The sequence below is a fragment of the Triticum aestivum genome, chromosome 5B, assembly GCF_018294505.1.
Source record: "Triticum aestivum cultivar Chinese Spring chromosome 5B, IWGSC CS RefSeq v2.1, whole genome shotgun sequence".
In the NCBI taxonomy this organism is placed as follows: Eukaryota; Viridiplantae; Streptophyta; class Magnoliopsida; order Poales; family Poaceae; genus Triticum; species Triticum aestivum.
The window spans coordinates 342,360,639-342,379,871 of NC_057807.1; the positions used below are offsets into that span (position 1 = coordinate 342,360,639).

The 19,233-nt window shown below is 43.5% G+C and overlaps 1 long non-coding RNA gene across 2 annotated transcripts; it reads right to left on the reverse strand.

The window, feature by feature from the left end:
• Positions 1-984: 984 nt before the first annotated feature.
• LOC123116091 (uncharacterized) lies at positions 985-5,298 on the reverse strand. 2 transcript variants are annotated; one of them, XR_006456926.1, is made up of 4 exons: positions 4,879-5,298; positions 4,065-4,134; positions 2,542-2,715; positions 985-2,096 (listed from the first exon to the last, which is right to left on the reverse strand). It is a non-coding gene; the product is annotated as an uncharacterized lncRNA (long non-coding RNA). The 2 variants fall into 2 exon arrangements; XR_006456925.1 differs by having other exon boundaries at positions 2,542-4,134.
• Positions 5,299-19,233: the final 13,935 nt, after the last annotated feature.

A 19,233-nucleotide genomic window follows, 5' to 3' on the forward strand; every position in this document is an offset into this window, starting at 1 on the left:
CTTTCGATTTATACTTTTGATTCGCCATCTAAGTTTTATCCAGGCTATACAGTAAAAGTGAATCGATCACATCTCTGAATTTGTTTCCACACAACATGTACAGTGCAAGTGCTACCAGCAAGAGTTACGCAAGAAGACGCTGCAGTGCAGTAGAGGTCTTCAGAAACTCAGGATAACCATGACTCCATGGTATAAAGTATAAACTACTGCGGCCGAAAGCAGCCTATAGACGGCTGGCCCTAGCCCCAAACTGAGTCTCCCGTAACTAAATAGCCAGATGCAAATTCATGATTCTCGCTGATCTTGCTACTTCCTGAGTTCCCGTCACACAAAATAAAGCTCTCATTGTACTGCAAGGGTATCAAATTCCATTTGTCATGATGATGCATCAGCGCCAAGTAACATACTCCTTCCGTCCTGAAATACTTGTCGGAGGAATGAATGTATCTAGACGTATTTTAGTTCTAAGATACATTCATTTTTATTCATTTCTCCGACAAGTATTTTTGGACGGAGGGAGTACATTACCTTGACAGCTAAAACATATTCCATGCTGATTACCTGTTACCCGTGACTCTGAGCAAGGGAAAGTGCGAAAAGATAGAACATGTAGACAAGTTCAGTTGCATATCTACACGAGGGCTATGAAATGCTGGCAGCAAGGCATACAGTTATCAGCAGCTAAATTTTACCATGATGTTGTACTAAATTTACTCTTTTAAAAGAACAAACTGTCATATGTGCATTGCTAGCTCCAATTGTGATTGACAAGCCATTAGGCATGCATAAAGTGTGCACTATCCTTGGTAAATACTCCCTCCGTCCCAAAATAAGTGTCTCAACCTTAGTACAACTTTATACTAAAGTTAGTACAAAGTTGAGACACTTATTTTAGGACGGAGGGAAGTAAGAGTTCCAGCACCAGACAATATTCAATGCATTGCCCCAGCCAAGAAGTAAAAAAAAATAACAAAAACTCGGCCATCTAGTCTCATAGAATTCCTGAGTTGAGAAAGAAAAGGGATACATTAAAATGCAAATACTAGATAACACGATAGATATCAATATATCATCAAGCTGCAGACATAGGCAATAGGATATCATCAAGCTGCAGACATAGGCAATAGCATTAGCAGGTGCCTGAAAAACAAAATTCGTGATGAAACGGCCTTCCAAACGAAACCCGAAAAGAATGAAACGGCCTCCACTCTACCTTGTCTTTTCCTAAAACCAACTTGCCTTGTCTCCTTCGACTTGCACTAATTAAACACACATCACATGCATGCGCGCTGGCTATCAGTTAACATTCTAGCTTTGTGCTATGAGGGATGAAACCAACTGCCTAATCTGCCAGAAATAGCACATGATAGCAGGCAAGGTTTTGTTCCTGTTTTCAGTCCCTAATCTGGAAACCAGATGGTGAAATCAATCATGCAAAACAAAGCCCTAAGTAAACACCACACTGTATTTGTAACAATGTGATTAAGCTACATTTACAGGAACAAGGTGATGAATTTATACAGCTACGTATGAGGTATGACTATTAGTAGGTTTCAACTTCTGTGCTACTTCTAATTTATACTCAAAATCTTGCCGAGTACCCTTCTGCCTTCTATGTTGGCCCTCTAACATTTATCCAGACTATATATTACTCCCTCCGTAAAGTTTTAGTGATCTAAACGCTCTTATATTTCTTTACAGAGGGAGTATAAGGGAACCAATCGATCATGTCTGTCTGAATTTGTTTTCCCACGTGGCAGGTTGTTAATAGCTCCATGGAACATGTACATGAGTGATGATCTGCAGTGCAAGTTCTACCAGCAAGAATTAGTACTCAAGAAGACGCTCTGCCTCCACTAGAGGTCTTCGCGGGATTCTCCCTCATCTTTGGTGCTTCCTGCCATGCAAAAATAGAACTCTCATTATACTGCAACAAGAGTACCAAATTCTCATGATGATGATGAACACTAAGATGGGACTTCAGAATATACAAAGGCATTAAGGCATGCCACATGATTATTAATGAGCCACACATAAAAGCACGACCGTTTGGATCTTCTTCTACTAAATTGCCTTCCATTGCCGATACTACTGACCTGCGGTCAAGGGAAAAACTGGACATAAGAATGATAAAAAGTAAACAACCAGCTTCTGACATGATTATGCATCATATGCAAATGTAGACAAATTCAATTGTAAATCTTCAAGAGGTCCATGAAATGCTCATAATCACAACAAGACATATAGGGAATGGATATATATGTCAAAGAGCTGTACAAACCTACACAGTTGACAAGTACAGATTACATATACTTCTACTGAAACTGCCTTGCGTACGATACTTTTTCCATACGATTTTGTACGACAAGACACAGGCCCGTTTCCAACGTTTGGGCCCACTACACCAGAACAGTCTGCTCGTACGCAAAATCGTATGAAGTTTGATCGTACATATAGCAGCGCTCTACTTCTACACAAGTTTATAGAGGTGATATACTCTATTAATAACTCTTTAAAATTGAATCAAAGTTAAGAGCATACCGTAATAAATGTACTGGCAGCTCCTATTGTGACTGACGGGGCATAAATGATGAAGTTGTAAAAAAACAATCGTAACACCCGGCAATATCCAAAGCATTGCTCCAGCGGAGGCATAATGGTCAACTCAACCATCTAGTCTCCTATAAACAGTGTAGAATTCCATTGAGCTGGTTCCTTCAAGGAAACAAACCCTCATTGAGTTGAGGAAGAAAATAGTAATTTAAACTTAGATACTCAGACATGTAACAGGAGATACTATCAAGCTGCAGAGATAGACAATGGCAGGTGCCTGAAAAACAAAATGAGCATTCATGAAAATTCAGTTTTATGGAATGTAGCAAGAAATTATCTAATTTTATCAACTGTGTCAATGAACCACAGATGTCAATTACAAGCAGAAAATATCACTTACTAGTAACCCTTTCAGCATTCAGATTATATAGAGACTGAACATTTAAGTGCCTGGTTAGACTCCAAGTATAGTGGTCACAAAGAACATAAAGAAAATCTCTTAATGTTTCAGTAATCTCACCGCGAATGCGACTCGCTGAGCCTACATTACAAACTTCAATTGTTTCTCACCCAAGGAGAAACGACAAGTTGTCCTATGTACTATGGCACATACACCACTGGAAGATTCTGAAATCTTGAACTTTTTTAGGTGCATAATTTAATAACTTCTTGAACTGAAACTGTAGGGGAGGTCTCAACAGTAAATTTTATTAAGGGTCGACAAGATCCTGAAATCATGAAGTTTTTAGGTGCACATTTCGTAACTTTTTTCAACTGAAACGGCAGTAGAGGCCCTGACCGTAAATTTTATAATTTGGTAACTCTGCTAAAAACTCATCAATTCCATGCGAGAGTGAGACAGATTCAGAATGCATCTTGATAGCATGCTTAGTGTCATCTCCTAAACGGCCATAGTATACAAGCCCAAATGCTCCTTCTCCAATGAAACTTTAGAACTTATTCATAAACTTCTCCAGGTCAAAGTGGTGTGAACCGGAAATTCGTATTATTTTGCAGGTGGTTCGCATGAAAATTTTCTGACCTTTTCCACTCTGGGAGGATCTTGTGTAGAAACTGGTGGCACAAATGTCAGATATTTAGCATAAATTATTCTAAAAATATATATATAGCATAAATAGCAAGACAGTAAAACCTTAATAATCAATAATACATGTTATAACAATGTATAAGAGCACACACATTATTAAGTTTTATTTTCTGTCTCCAGATCGAATATGAAAGCACAAGTACAGTCACCACCAGCACAGAAACCACAACTGAAATAAATACAACAGATGGACTAATGGTTTCATTGCACATGTATTGATCAGATTCATACCTGAAATTATGTAATACAACCAGTTCAGAGTATTTGGTGCGGAGAATAATCATGAATATGTACATGCGTAAAGATCACAGAAAAGAAACATTCCACAGTTTTGCCTTTTAAAAACCATTCCACATTTCAGTGTGTATCAATAGAAAAAAAATGCCAACAAGAAAATACAAACCTGGAAACAAGATATCCTATTACAGAGGGAGTCTGCAGATGAACCATGGGGACGATCGCCTGGCAAATTTCTGTTGAAAGTAACATGCATCTTAGACATCTAGTAAGTTTTCTGGTTTGGTAACAATTACAAACTAATCTATCCACTTGGAAGAGAACAAGGTACCCTCACACTTTAGTTGTTGAAAAAAAAATGAAATGTTTTCGCAACCAGTGGGACACCTAGACACTAATCTCCTCTACATTAAGTAGCTTGCACCGTAATTCATGGCATCACGTGGCACAGTCAAAATGCTGAGTCGTAGAGAGGTAAACATGGATCAAGAAGGATCCTACCCTTGATTTTGATGAATGCAAGTTTGAAACGCACTTGTCAAATGAAGTCTTCCTGTGCGGGTATAGATGTAGTTGGTGGTTTTCACTCATAAATAAATACAGGTGAAGGGGGATCTTCAGTCACATCACACTGAAATTTTATATATAGCAAATAAAATTACAGAAGGCAGAGCAGATCAATCGATTATGTTCCCCATAAAAACAGTGTTTCAGTCGCTGAATGCAACTATGCAGGTTGTGGTTCCTCAGGCCAATCCATAATATTACTAAAACAATGTTTAAAGGAGCCTCAACATTCCAGATTATGCATTGCAATTTAATCAGATCCAGTTCATACGCAAACGTGCCAGAATTTTGGCTAGTTGCATCCATAATAACATCTCAAAGCTCAAGCACAGTCATCAGAAAATGACACGTTAAATAGAGAATATTTACATTCACAGATGATACTACAGTTGGTTTCCAGGAATCCGGCATACCTGGTGTGATGGAACCTGCTCTTCAGCTACACAACCTCAAGCGTCATTTCATCAAACACCCTGAGCGCAGGGGGTGGCTAAGGCAATGTATGTCGATCAGCTATGGTGCATCAGTTGGGCGCCTGCTGCTCAAGGCGCACTAAGCCGCCGGCCAAAATGGCTCGCCGCCCGTTTGCTACCTCGGCAGTGCTTTCGCCACTTTGGTGAGCCAAGAGTCCTCCCGGCGACGTGGCGAGGGGTCAGGTCCAGCGCCCACCCGATTGCCAGCCTGTCAATCCGTAGAGCGTCGGGGTTGCGCCCGACACTCGGCTTCTGGATGCACCCGACATGGATCAAGGAGGATCCTACCCTTGATTTTGATGAATGCAAGTTCGAGATGCACACGCTCAAAGTCAAATGAAGTCTTGGGAATGAATTACAGAAAACCACCGAATTAATGTCTAGGGTTGCAGCAGTTTACAAACTTGGGTCAGAAACCACTTATTCTTGGCCTAATCTTTTGCAGAAAACATTGATTGATCGTTTAGACCATTTTAATGACAATTATGACATATGGGTTTCACATTTGATGACTGGTCTTTTAAAAAACTCCCCCCAAAATACAATTCTCCCTCCCTTACCCCAATCCAGAGAGAACATGAGGACATGGCGAAGTGCCCGAGAGAGAGGAAGAGGTGCGCCCTCGATGCCGACGGGGTCCAACCGCCGCAAGTCCTCGCCGTCGTGGTCGGCGGGATACAGGACCTGCACCGGAGCAAGCAGCAGCAGCGCCGCGCAAGTAGCATCACTGAGCGCATGACCCAACCCCCATTGTCATGGCCCCTCATCGCCGGCGACCTCGACCCCTCGGCTCCTGGTGACCGGCGTTGCCGCCCCGTCGTCGACGGCGACCCCATCCATCTGCGGTCATGATACATACATGATGTCGTCGATTGTTGATGCTACTGAAGGCGAACCCTTTAAGGGGTTGAGCACTGAGTTATTTACTAGAATGGTTGATTATGTTCAGAATTGTTCAACAAAGGCTCAAAAAGAAGAAGAAAAGGATCAGAGTTTATTTCGTGAGTTATGAAAATTGTCAGAAAACGTCCAGGTTTTGGACGACCGAATCATGAATAGTTTTTATGATTTTTCATCGAGGAAATCTACCAGGGATGGAGGGTTGATCATCACATCGGCGCCTACGTGCTGATCCAATAGGATATTTATCTTTATTCATGCATCGTCGTGCACAGGTGGAGAATTATTATTGAAGGTTGCGAGGAGGAACTCGAGAGACGAACTGTTAATCAAGAGTGGCCGTGAAAGATCGAGCCACCTACATGCACGACTTAACTTCTCGCTACTTTGTGCGGCATCAAGTGGTATTTAGAGCTAAGGTTGGTCAAGGCGATCAAGTGGCAATGTCGTGTGAGGAGCTGGGCATCAATGTTTTGAGCAAGAATAATTGAGGTGCTAAGCATATTAAAAAGTTTAGCAACTAAAGCCATCAATGCATAGATGCTTAACTTGTTATAGCTAAGCTCGCTTCACTTAATGATTTAGAACTTAAGCTATTGCATGCATTAATGAACTTCCTTTATTTAAGTATTTTTCCTAGATTCACGCGCTTAGGCCTCATCCAATGCATTGATGCTTAGATGAGGTGCTAACGGCATTAAAAGTCTTATCAAGTAATCACTCAAATGCATAGGTGCATAGATTTTGTAGCTAAACTTCTCTCACTTAATTGTTTAAGGCCTCCTTTGGTTCATAGGATAGGAATAGTATAGGAATAGAAAAATCATAGGAAGTGAGATGACATGCATCTCAAATCCTATAGATAAAGAGATGTCATTTGATGCATAGGATAGAATTTTTTTTCATTGTCTTAGCCAATGTTTTTTTCCTTTGAAATGTGAAGGATTAATTCCTATCCTAGGAATAGTAACCCTTTCTACAGACCAAAGGGCTCCAAAGGAATTTTTCCTACAAAGTTCCTATCCTTTGCAATTCCTACAATATTCCTATGAACCAAAGGAGGCCTAACACTTAAACTTTTTCATGCATTGGTTGGTAGCCATTTTGCATAGGTTCACACGCTTAGCGTCATTTCCTCCTAGGGTCATCATAATGCTCTCTCTCCTCTTTAATTGCTCTGTCACATTATTTTTTGCCTATGTGGATCCCTTACCACCAGTTCACCTTAGAGCACAGGGAAGGGCTTACCATTGTTTCTGTCTGGGGTCACTAAACTATCTCTCTCCTCTTAATTACCTTGCCACATCATATTTTTTTCCTGCCTGGCAGGCTTAATGCTCTCTCTCCTCTTTAATTGCTCTGCCACATCATTTTTTTGTCTATGTGGCACCCTTACCATCAATACATGATACATCCATTTTGCATCATGTTTTTATGTTGATAATTATTGCATTATGGGTTGTTATTACACTTTAAGATACCGTTCTTATGCCTTTTCTCTCTTATTTTACAAGGTTTACATGAAGAGGGAGAATGCTAGTAGCTAGAATTCTGGACTGGAAAGGAGCAAATCTGAGATACCTATTCTGCACAACTCCAAATGTCCTGAAACTTTACGGAGAATTGTTTTCGAATATATAAAAAATATTAGGCGAAGAGACTATAGAAGGGAACCCACCAGGTGGCCACAAGCCTAGAGGGCGCGCCCTACCCCCTAGGGCGTGCCCCTTGAGTTTGTGGGCCCCCTGGCCAGCCTCCAGTGCCCATCTTCTGCTATATAGAGGGTTTTGACCTAGAAAAAAACATAAGGAAGCTTTCGAGACGAAGCGTCACCATCTCGAGGTGGAACCTAGGTAGAAGCAATCTAGGGCTTCGGCGGAGCTATTCTGCCGGGAAAACTTCCCTCCGGGAGGGGGAAATCAAAGCCATCGTCATCACCAACGATCCTCTCATCGAGGGAGGGTCAATCTTCATCAACATCTTCACTAGCACCATCTCCTCTCAAACCCTAGTTCATCTCTTGTATTCAATCTTTGTCTCAAAACCTCAGATTGGTACATGTGGGTTGCTAGTAGTGTTGATTACTCCTTGTAGCTGATGCTAGTTGGTTTATTTGGTGGAATGTCATATGTTTCAGATCCTTAATGATATTTATTACCCCTCTGATCTTGAACATGAACATGCTTTGTGAGTAGTTATGTTTGTTCCTGAGGACATGGGAGAAGTCTTGTTATAAGTAATCATGTGAATTTGGTATTCCTTCGATATTTTGATGAGATGTATGTTGTCTTTCCTCTAGTGGTGTTATGTGAACGTCGACTACATGACACTTCACCATGATTTGGGCCTAGGGGAAGGCATTGGGAAGTAATAAGTAGATGATGGGTTGCTAGAGTGACAGAAATTTAAACCCTAGTTTATGCATTGCTTCGTAAGGGGCTGATTTGGATCCACATGTTTCATGCCATGGTTAGATTTATCTTAATTCTTCTTCTGTAGTTGTGGATGCTTGTGAGAGGGGTTAATCATAAGTGGGATGCTTGTCCAACTAAGGACTGCACCCAAGCACCGGTCCACCCACATATCAAATTATCAAAGTAACAAACGTGAATCATATGAGCATGATGAAAACTAACTTGACGATAATTCCCCTGTGTCCTCGGGAGCGTTTTGCTTTATATAAGAGTTCGTCCAGGCTTACCCTTTGCTACAAAAATGATTCGGTCACCTTGTTGCACTTTTGTTACATTTGTTACTTGTTACCCGTTACAAATTATCTTGCTACAAAACTATCTGTTACCGATAATTTCAGTGCCTGCAGAAAATACATTGCTGAAAACCGCTTGTCATTTCCTTCTGCTCCTCGTTGGGTTCGACACTCTTACTTATCAAAAGGACTACGATTGATCTCCTATACTTGTGGGTCATCAAGACTCTTTTCTGGCGCCGTTGTCGGGGAGTGAAGCGCCTTTGGTGAGTGGAATTTGGTAAGGAAACATTTATGTTACTGCTGAAATTTACAGTCACTTGTCACTATGGAAAATAAACCTTTGAGGGGTTCGTTCGGGGTATCTTCACCTCGACCGGAAGAACAAAGAGTTGCTCCTCAACCTACTGCACCTACTGAAAATATTTATTATGAAATTCCTTGGGTATGATACAGAAACTGCTAGCCAGTCCTTATGCAGGAGATGGATGATACATCTCCAACGTATCTATAATTTTTTATTGTTCCATGCTATTATATTATCCGTTTTTGGATGTTTAATGGGCTTTACTATATACTTTTATATTATTTTTGGGATTAACCTATTAACTGGAGGCCCAGTCCAAATTGTTTTTTTTGCTTATTTCAGTGTTTTGCAGAAAAGGAATATCAAACGGAGTCCAAATGGAATGAAACCTTCAGGAGAGTTATTTTTGGAACAAACGCAATCCAGGAGACTTGGAGTAGATGTCAGGGAAGCAACGAGGTGGCCACGAGGGTCCAGGGCGCGCCCTACCCCCCTGGGCGTGCCTCCCACCCTCGTGGGCCCCTCGTGGCTCCCCTCACTGACTTCTTTCGCCTATATATACTCATATACCATGAAAACATCGGGGAGCACCATAGATCGGGAGTTCCGCCGCCGCAAGCCTCTGTAGCCACCAAAAACCTCTCGGGAGCCCGTTCCGGCACCTTGCCGGAGGGGGAATCCATCACCGGTGGCCATCTTCATCATCCCGGCGCTCTCCATGACGAGGAGGGAGTAGTTCACCCTCGGGGCTGAGGGTATGTACCAGTAGCTATGTGTTTGATCTCTCTCTCTCTCTCATGTTCTTGATTTGGCACCATGTAACACCCGGATAATTAAGCTACAGTAATCCCCTTATAATGGTGACATGTCACCACGATTACTATTCTTAAACTCGCGTTGGTTCGAAACCGGTTCAAATTCAAATCTAAAATAAAGTAGAAAATAAAAGTTTTCAGATGTCAAAACTAAAATGTTCACAATATTCTATAGATTATCCTGATCATTGTCATGTTGGAACCAACATCTTTTGGATTCCCACGGTGCCCCTGGAAATTTTATTTAGTGGACCAACAGCCAATTATTTGAGCTTTTCTATTTCTAAAAATGGTTGAACACTCCCAAATGCTTTGAAACTTTTTGTACCAACCCAGGTTATTGCCTTGTATTTTTGTGCCAAGTTTTGTATTAAACAAAACTTTTTTAGTGGCTCAAAGAAAATAAACGAAAGGTAAAAACTAAATACAAAAAAAATGAAAAGAAACACCCTCCCCCACGCTGGACCAATTGGCCCAGCTAGCCAACTGGCCGGCCCAGTCGGCCAGCCCACCCCGACCGGCCCACCTCGCTCCCACCTTAACCCCCCCAATCCCCAATGGAACCCTAGCCCGATCCCCACTCCCCCACGCTTCCCTCGCCCCCCTCTGCTCCCCCATCGATCCAGATTAGGGCAACCGCCCCGACCTCGCCGTCGGGCGCTGCTCGACGGAGCCGCCTTGACGCCGGTGCCCGGTGCCGCCTCGGGTCGCCTGCCCCCTTGCTGGATGCCTCGTCCTCCTCCCCGGACCCCTCCCACTCATCTGGATCAGGGTGGGGCTCGATCTAGTGCCTCCCTGCGCCTCCCATCGTCGCTGTGCTTCACCACCACACCGACACCGCTCCACCGCCTCTCCATCGACGGTCGTTGTCGAACTTCGCCGCACTGATCCCCTACAACGGGGGTGAGCAGCTCCCCTTCCTCCCTGCCCCATGTCGCCCTCCGCCTCCTCTGCCGAGCCTCGCCTCACCGTACGTCGCGCTGATGCGCCGGCCAATCCCCGCAACCGCCTTGCGTCGTCCTCTCACACTCGCCAGAGACCGCCCGTGCCCACGCGCCTCCTTCCCCCGCGCTAACTCCTTGCGGCCGTGGCCGCGCCCTCGGCCGCCTCTTGCTGCTTCGCTCCCGCTGCTCACCTTGTTGCCCCACACGCGCCCCTGTCGCCCTACCCGGGCCGCTGCCTCATCCCGCAGCCCCCCACTCTGACCGTCGCCGCCCCGGCCTGGCCACGCCCCTCCCCGGCCAGCGCCGTGGCCTCGCTGGCGCCCCTGATGCACCGTGCACTCGCACAGGCGCTCGCCCGTCGCCCGCTTAGCCCCGGAGCCACTGCCAATGGGGCCCCACGCCCCTGTTTACTTACAAAATATATGTTAATAAAAATAATTAATTAATTAGTTAAATGGTTAATTAACTTAATTAATTATTCTTTATTAACCTATTGAAGTAGATTAGTTAGTTTAAAAATTGTAGTTAGTTAGATGAGTGAATGACAGGGGGGCCCACCCCCAGTTGACCAGTCAAACGTTGACTGGTAAACTGGGACCCCCTGGCCCACCAGGCACTGGACACACTTTTGTGTACCCTATGCTGGGTGCATCTAGCAATTTAGCTTTTTTCGAATTAAAATAGTTCCAAAATAATGTTTAAATCTTTGAAAAATCATGGAAATTAATCTGTAGCTTGGATGGAAAAGTTTTCTACATGAAAGTTGCTCAGAACGACGAGAAGAATCCGAATACGCAGTCCGTTCATCTGTCACATGCTCCTATCATAGCGAACATGGAACTTTCCCCTTCGTTTTGTTAGTCTGAAAATGCCAAACTTCGGGAAAGCATTCCTGGATGTTTTTCCCCTTCGCCGGTATCGCGTAGTACCGCGTTAGAACGCATCTAACTATGCATGTTATCCTGTTATGATCTTGCTTGCTATGTATTTACTGTTTCTTCCCCCTCTTCTCTCCGATAGACCCCAAGACTGATGTTGCCACTGTGATCGACTACGTCGACGACGACCCTTCTTCCCTTTCATCGGAGCTTCCAGGAAAGCCCCCACTTTGATCATCCCGATATCGCCCATTCCATTCTCTCATGCTTGCATTAGATTTTGCTACTGCAATTGATTGCTCCTATTCTGATGCATAGCCTGCTTTTGTAACCTGCTTATTGTTACTTAACTGCTTATCCTAAACTGCTTAGTATAGGTTGGTTAGCGATCCATCAGTGACCCCCACTTTGTCCTTGTTGCCCCTGCTTCATCTTCGACGACTCAATCAACATGATCGATGACCAGAGCCCGACACCTCACATCACATCATGCCCCTTTTGATGCTCGACTCTACAGAGTTACCATCGAGTGCCGAGGGTGGAACCTCATACATCACTCCTGATGAGATCTCTGTAGTGTATCTATTCGGTCGTGGTCATCGAGGGTGGTTCCTCCTTCACCATTCCTGATACGGCTCGGTCGTGCAACACCTCAAGTGTGAACCTCGAGGGTGGTTCCTCTTACGTTCACCTTGATGATTACATCGAGTGGAATCCAGCGGGGGTGATTCCTCAGGTTTTTCCCTTGATGTTTGGACACACGGTTACATTGACTTTACTAGAGACCATTGTTGAAGTCGGGTCGGCCCTGAGGGATACATGTGAGTTGATGTAAAAGTCGGGCGGGCCCGTAGAGCACCCGCGAGTTTTCCATGTGGCACGACCGGGCAGTCTGGGTCCTTGTCGTAAGTCCACGAGACGGGGCAACGGGGTCACATTATCGTGAGTCTCTGCTCGTCTCCGCGAGCCCCCAATGCACTAACAGGTTTGGGTATTTGTTCTGAGTTGGTCGCTGGCCTTTACGCACTAATAACCACATGAGAATAGTTATGGGTCTCGACGTCGCAGTATCAGCCGAAACTTTGTCAGACGTCCAGTTCAGTAGTGCGGCACAGTCGGATCATGCTGGCCATCCGACGCGGTGCTGGTATTCACCAACGAACCGGAGTGCTGCGGGCGATGGACCCAAGACCCCGGAGCGCTTAGGATGTAGACCGGCGGGGACCTCTCTGCTTAGCCTAGGTATGGTTGCGACATGTTGATCTTTCGAGGCCGGGCATTGACCCTAGAAAGGTGTGTTCGGCCAGAGTGATCAAGCGTGTTGGGTAACGTGGTGCACCCCTGTAGGGAAGATATATATTCGAATACCGTGTCCATGGTAATGGACGTTCAGACTTGTATCCGGATCTTATATAACTAGAAATGGATACTTGGGATATGTGATGGATATGTGGCTCCGAGATTGCTTTCTCGCAGGGAGTCGAGGAGGGATCTCTGGGCATTAATGTTACAACATGTTTGATAATTATAAACTGCTATTCTTTACTCTTCCACATGCTGCAAGATGCTTGGAGCTGCTTGAAGATGCTAGTCTTTGATAGGCTAGGCCTTCCCCTCTATTCTGGCATTCTGCAGTTCAGTCCATAGATACAGCCCTTCAATTTGATACCAATGCATACTTAGTATAGATCTGATGCTTGCGAGTACTTTGGATGAGTACTAACGGTTGCTTTTCTACCCCCTTTTCCCCCCTTCTTTATTCTTTCCGGTTGATGCAACCAGATGGTGGATCCCTGGAGCCATATGCCACTGCCGACGGATACTGCTACATGGAGACCGCTGATGACCAGGAGTAGTTAGGAGGTCCCAGGCAGGAGGGCTTGCCTCTTCAATCGTTGCTTCTTTTGTGCTTGCCTTCTTAAGGCAGTCTTGTCTAACTTATGTCTGTTCTCAGATATTGTTGCTTCCGCTAACTCTTGTGTATCGAGCTTGTATTCAAGCCCTCAAGGCCCCTGGCTTGTAATATAAAGCTTGTATTATTTTAATTGTGTTTAGAGTTGTGTTGTGACATCTTCCCGTGAGTCCCTGATCTTGAACGTACACACTTGCATGTATTATTGAATCGGTGGGCGTCACAAGTTAGTATCAGAGCCGACTGCCTGTAGGATCCCCCTTTCCAACTCTTTGGCCGAAGTTGAGTCTAGTCTTTGAAAAACTATTTTACTAACATGGTTGTGTGGCTTACGGGCCCACGTTGCCATTGGGTGGTATTAGGATCTTTTACTCCTCAACCTTTACTTTGGGACTCTGATCTTTCTTCTATTTGGGTTAAATGATATTAACTCTAACTTTAGGATCTCGTAAATACTTTCTCCTGGAGAGCCCCTCACTCCAGATGATTGCGTGGTGCACCATAAGATTCTGAAGATACTCTTTGATGTTTTACCGAGTCCCTTGTACCCTTCGCTGTTGCGATCCCTACCACCGATAAATCCTTAGGTGTAACTACCTACATTGTCGTTCATACAGTCATTCCTCGTTGATGTTGTTATTACAATATACCCTAAATTTCTTCTTATTTGTTTCGATAATACCTTGTGCCTACTGCCTTGCAGTTCCTTGCCGCATGAATATCCCTACGGATAATTACTCTTTCTTATCGAGTATCCATTCATCCCTAGTTATCCTTATGCTTCATAATATACTTTGTGATACAATCTGAGCTTTCGATGACCTCTGCGGCCTATTGCTCTAGAAGGTCTTACCTGCCTACACTCTGGTTAATTCCATATGCCTAGCAGTACCCATTGACATCCTTTGTCATTATCATCTTGTGTTTTTGGATTTGATATGTTTGTGTCGCAATCATCAGTTGATCCTTATAGATTATCTTTCTGGATCAGACGTCTTCCCAAACATGAGATGGTTCTCGGCCGATCAGATTGACATCGATTGTGCCCTAAGTCTATTCAACTTATCCATCCTTGGTCAGAGCATTTACTTTGGATCCCTTGATTTTGGAAATCATAATTCCGTTACATTTGAGCTTTGATTTAGTTAGTTGTTTCTATAATCTGACCTCCTTGCATTCTTTCTTCTTCTGATCGAGTACCATTGCTCACATCAGATCCCTTGTGGACCACCAGATCCTTGTTGGGTTTTATCCGACAGTATCCTTCATATCCAGTAACCTGGTGAGCATTTCCTCGGATACATATTGCCTTTGGTAAATCGTATCCCCGCTCTTGCCAACCATACTCTGCTTCCGAGCTTGAGTTATTTATTCCTAAAGTTTGTGGTATATGTTCCTAATATGCCCATATGGGTTGAATCTATGTCTTCCCTAAATCCGTGTGAACCCAAAGATTATGCGGGTTAAATCTACTAGCGTTTCTTTGGATAACATTTCAACGCTACAACTTCTTCGAATGCGAGAAGTGAATGTAAAGTTGTGCATTAGAGAAGTGGGAGTCGACCTTGAACCTTTGTGTTCATGCCCATGGACCCGATGTGGAACTTATCATGGAAGCTTCTTGTTATAATAATAATCCCCTTGTGATAAGTTCATATGTTATCTATATTTGGTCCTTTGCAACCGTGGTTTCGACCATATTGTTCTTCTTTGCTCCCATTTCTCGGACAAGTTAAAGTACTTGTCTTCTTCAGATCATTTCACCTGTTCAACCTCTACTTTAATCTACCTTCAAGTATTACACTCTATAATCTCGAGAATATCACGGAACTACATAACTTCTTATGAGTTCTTCATCAACTATTAATTCTCGCCGATTCTAGTTTTCCATGGGTTCTGAGTTGTTAGACACTCGAGAACACCAACGACTGATTCGGGTCTACACTTTCCTTTCCATTGTCTTGTTTAAACTTTCTTGTAACCTAACATATCTGAGCAGTGATAATTCCCTGGTTATCACTACAAAAAAATACACTTCCGTGATGATACGTGTTTGTCACAGTAGGTCACGTTTTTTGTCATGCATGTACATCCATGACAAATTTATGACAGAATCAAGATAGTCATACCTGTGCTGTCGTAGAAGTGTTCCATGACATTACCAAAATTATCATCACGAAAGTGTCCACTTCCATGACGATAAATTGCGCGTCACAGAAGTGCTTTCGTCAAGGGTGACCGACACATGGATTCCACCGTAACGGAACGCCGTTAAGCTATTGGGTCGGGTTTTGGATCCGATAACCCGTTAACAGCCCCGACCAATGGGGATTTTCCACGTGTAAAATCATCATTGGCTGGAGGAAACATGTGTCGGCTCATCGTTGGGACAGATGTCATCCACTCATTGGACAGAAGTCACCTATGATATGTCGAAATGTGGCACGGCCCAACAGAGGCCCATTCCTGTGAAAAGGCCGGCCCGTTTGACTTGGTCAAAAGGTGGCAGGCCGGCCCATGGAAAGCCTGTTAACGACATGTTCGCATATAACCCATTTACAGCCAGCTAACCCAAGGCCCGTTACGCCCTATCCGAATTAGGCCCAGTAGCGTCATCTGAGCCACCCAATATGATTCCAGCCCGTTTTCACTTCTGGCCCATGTATGGCCCATGACGTCTTTCGGCCCATATGAGGCCCTATGTAACTCTTGGCCGATTAATGGCCCGTGGTGAAACTGGCCTGTAATGAACAGTGTATCACTTTACACCCAGTAAGGGCCTGTGGTGAAACTGGCCCGTAATGAACAGTGCATCACTTTATACCCATCAACGGCCCGTTATTCCGTTGGGCCGTTTCCAGCCCATGTTATCTTTCGTCCTTCTCAGTGCCCATTTATTCTTGGGCTCATTTCCAGCATTCGTTTACTTACGGCCCGTTACTGTCATTTTCTGCTTGTGGGCCCAATTCAGCCCGTGGTTACAGTCGGCCCGTTTGTGGTCCATTAATATGTTGGGCCATTTTCATAGCGTCATCAAATACGGCCTATTAACGATGGCCCGTTATGTTCGGCCCATGAACGGACGATTCCAACTCTATCCCGTTTACGACCATAATGCGGCCTATTATTGGCCCATGTTTGGCCAATCATACGGCCCGTATAAGGCCCATTGATGATACGGCCCATAGAAGGCCCATTGTTTCTATGACCCGTAGAAGGCCCATTGATGATACGGCCTGTAGAAGGCCCATTGTTTCTACGGCCCGTAGAAGGCCTACTGTTTCTACGGCCCATAGAAGGCCCACTGTTTCTACGGCCCGTAGGAGGCCCAATGTCACTACAGTAAATATTAGCCCATGGTTATTGTGGCCTAGTTTTAAAAAATAGGTTATTGCAGCCACTAGCAAACCGCGGAAAAAGAACTGCACTGACTACAAGCAAACAAATAAACAAGACAACAAGGAAATAAATAAGCAAGCAACTTATGCTAGGCTATCACGGCTATTACACATATTACATCCACTGGGCATCAAAGTTGTCCACCAGTGCAAATATAGGGAACAAAGCAGCATATAAACGCCGCAGCAAAACAAGTCCAGAATTGAAACCACTTTAGAAGAGTTCAAGAAACAATATCCTGGGTACCCATAATGCTGGCAAGATGCTTAGCAATCTTATTAACTTTCTCTTGTTTGGTGCTTAAATCCTCCAGCGCTTGCTATTGCACAAGAAAGTACACATCTGAATTCTGCAGGGACTTCCTCAGCCCTTCCGCTTCTTGCCGTAGCACAGTTGACTGATGCCTTTCAGCTTGTAGCTGAGACTGAAGAAGCCGAAGTGATTTAGGCAGCGAGTTCGAAGAGCTTGTGCCAGCGGTACTGGCCAGTAACTCGAACACTACATCAACGCAGGACTGTGGGGTTTTCTCACTATCTACAAGATTGTTTTTATCACCTTTCTTAGAGACCAACAGGGTTGTCTCACTATCTTGAACCTTATCTGCATTACTTTCTCTACCATTGCATAGTGGGGTGCTCTTCTCCAATATTTTGTTTGCATACTACAAGAGAAACAAGCAGACACATCACATGTTTAGCTTGTAGTATACGAAACTCATTTTGGTAAACCGGTTTAGTAGTAAGGTGGATAGATAACAGCATGAAACAAACATATATCTATGTACTATGGTCACTGCATTGTCCATATCATTCTAGTTTATGCTCCCTAATCAAGATAGAGACACAATTCAACTCATATATTTTTAAGACATAGTAGCATACACAGAATATAAGTGTGAGAAACTAGACAGCATTGGCAGCACTTGTAATGTGCATCACATGAGAACATAACTGTTTATATAACTTAAACTGAAATCAACATAGAGCAAGAAGTTAGAACAACAATCCATTTAAAGAAATAGGTTTAAAACATACCTGTTGCACCATTGGAGTTTCAATTGGATCCTTCAAATTCGAAAGTACTTGGTATGAGTAAATACAGTGATGCAACAACAAAGGAGTATGGACCATAGCTATGGAATCTGACCTGAGAACAGTTGCTCTTCTGCTTTAAACATGGAGTTTGGGTTAGCTGTGGTGGTCTTCGTGCTTTGGGCACTGCAGCAGCTTTACAAACTGCTCGTGTGGGGGTACTCTGTGGTGGACATGGTGCTTTGTCAACTATAAGTGGGTTACTATCCGCTGGGGTTGCGGTTAGATGGGTTGTAGCTGGTTCTCTGCCCAACGGTGTAAGTGTGCAATCTGAAAGAGTCTCGATTATGTGTGGTGGGGCTAGTTTGTGGGCCAGTACAACCATGGTTCTATCTGCATCGATGGGTAGCACTTTCTTTTGTGAAGAACGGGTTTTTGCTCCCTTAGATACTGCCATCACCCCCTCCAATTCAAATGGCTGATAAACAAGAAAAGAAATTGAACGTAGAGACATTGTATGATAGACAGATGTGGTAATTCACATATATGTTGTCTAACCAAACAGGACAGCATGACACAATTTCACCTATATGATGCCTAACTAAACAGGATATCATGACACAGTTTCAGATATATGATGGATAACTTAACATGATATAATGGCATAATTCAACATATGATGAGTACCTAAACAGGATGACATGACAAAACTATATGATGTCTTTCTAAAATAGGTTGGGATGAAATAATTCACATACATGTTGTCTAAGTATACATGATGGCATGATATAATTGACATAATTGATTCATATACTAAGCAACTGGCACTCACATGTATGATCTCTAAACTAAGCAGATATAATTCAATATTGTGCATATGATGTCTAAACTAAGCAATGCAAGACACCATATGCATCATATGAGAAATATAAGCATTGCAACTTAGAGCATACACCTCAGGTGGGATATAGGACTGGTCATTTGTCTCTGAATCCTCCTCTGAGGAGCTCCCTGTAACCATCGAGATATATGCTTCAACAGGTACCATTGCCTACTCTGAAGACCTTGTTTTCACTCCATATTTTTCCATAACCGGCTCAAATGGCTGATACACATGAAGAGTAGTTCAATATACACAGATTGTCGACAAATGGAATACGTAATGAAAAAAAATATGGCATGAGATAATTCACATATATGATGCCTGGTTCCATGGCGGTGTATAATTCACATATATGATAACTGGCTGAAAAACATGGCATTGCATAATTCACATATCTGATATAGAAAGCAAACATGAGGCATTCACACAAGGCATGTCTAATCTAAGTAGATGGCATGGCAATGCAAGACACCATATGCATGATATGAGCAATATAACCCAACCAAGTTAGAGCATGCA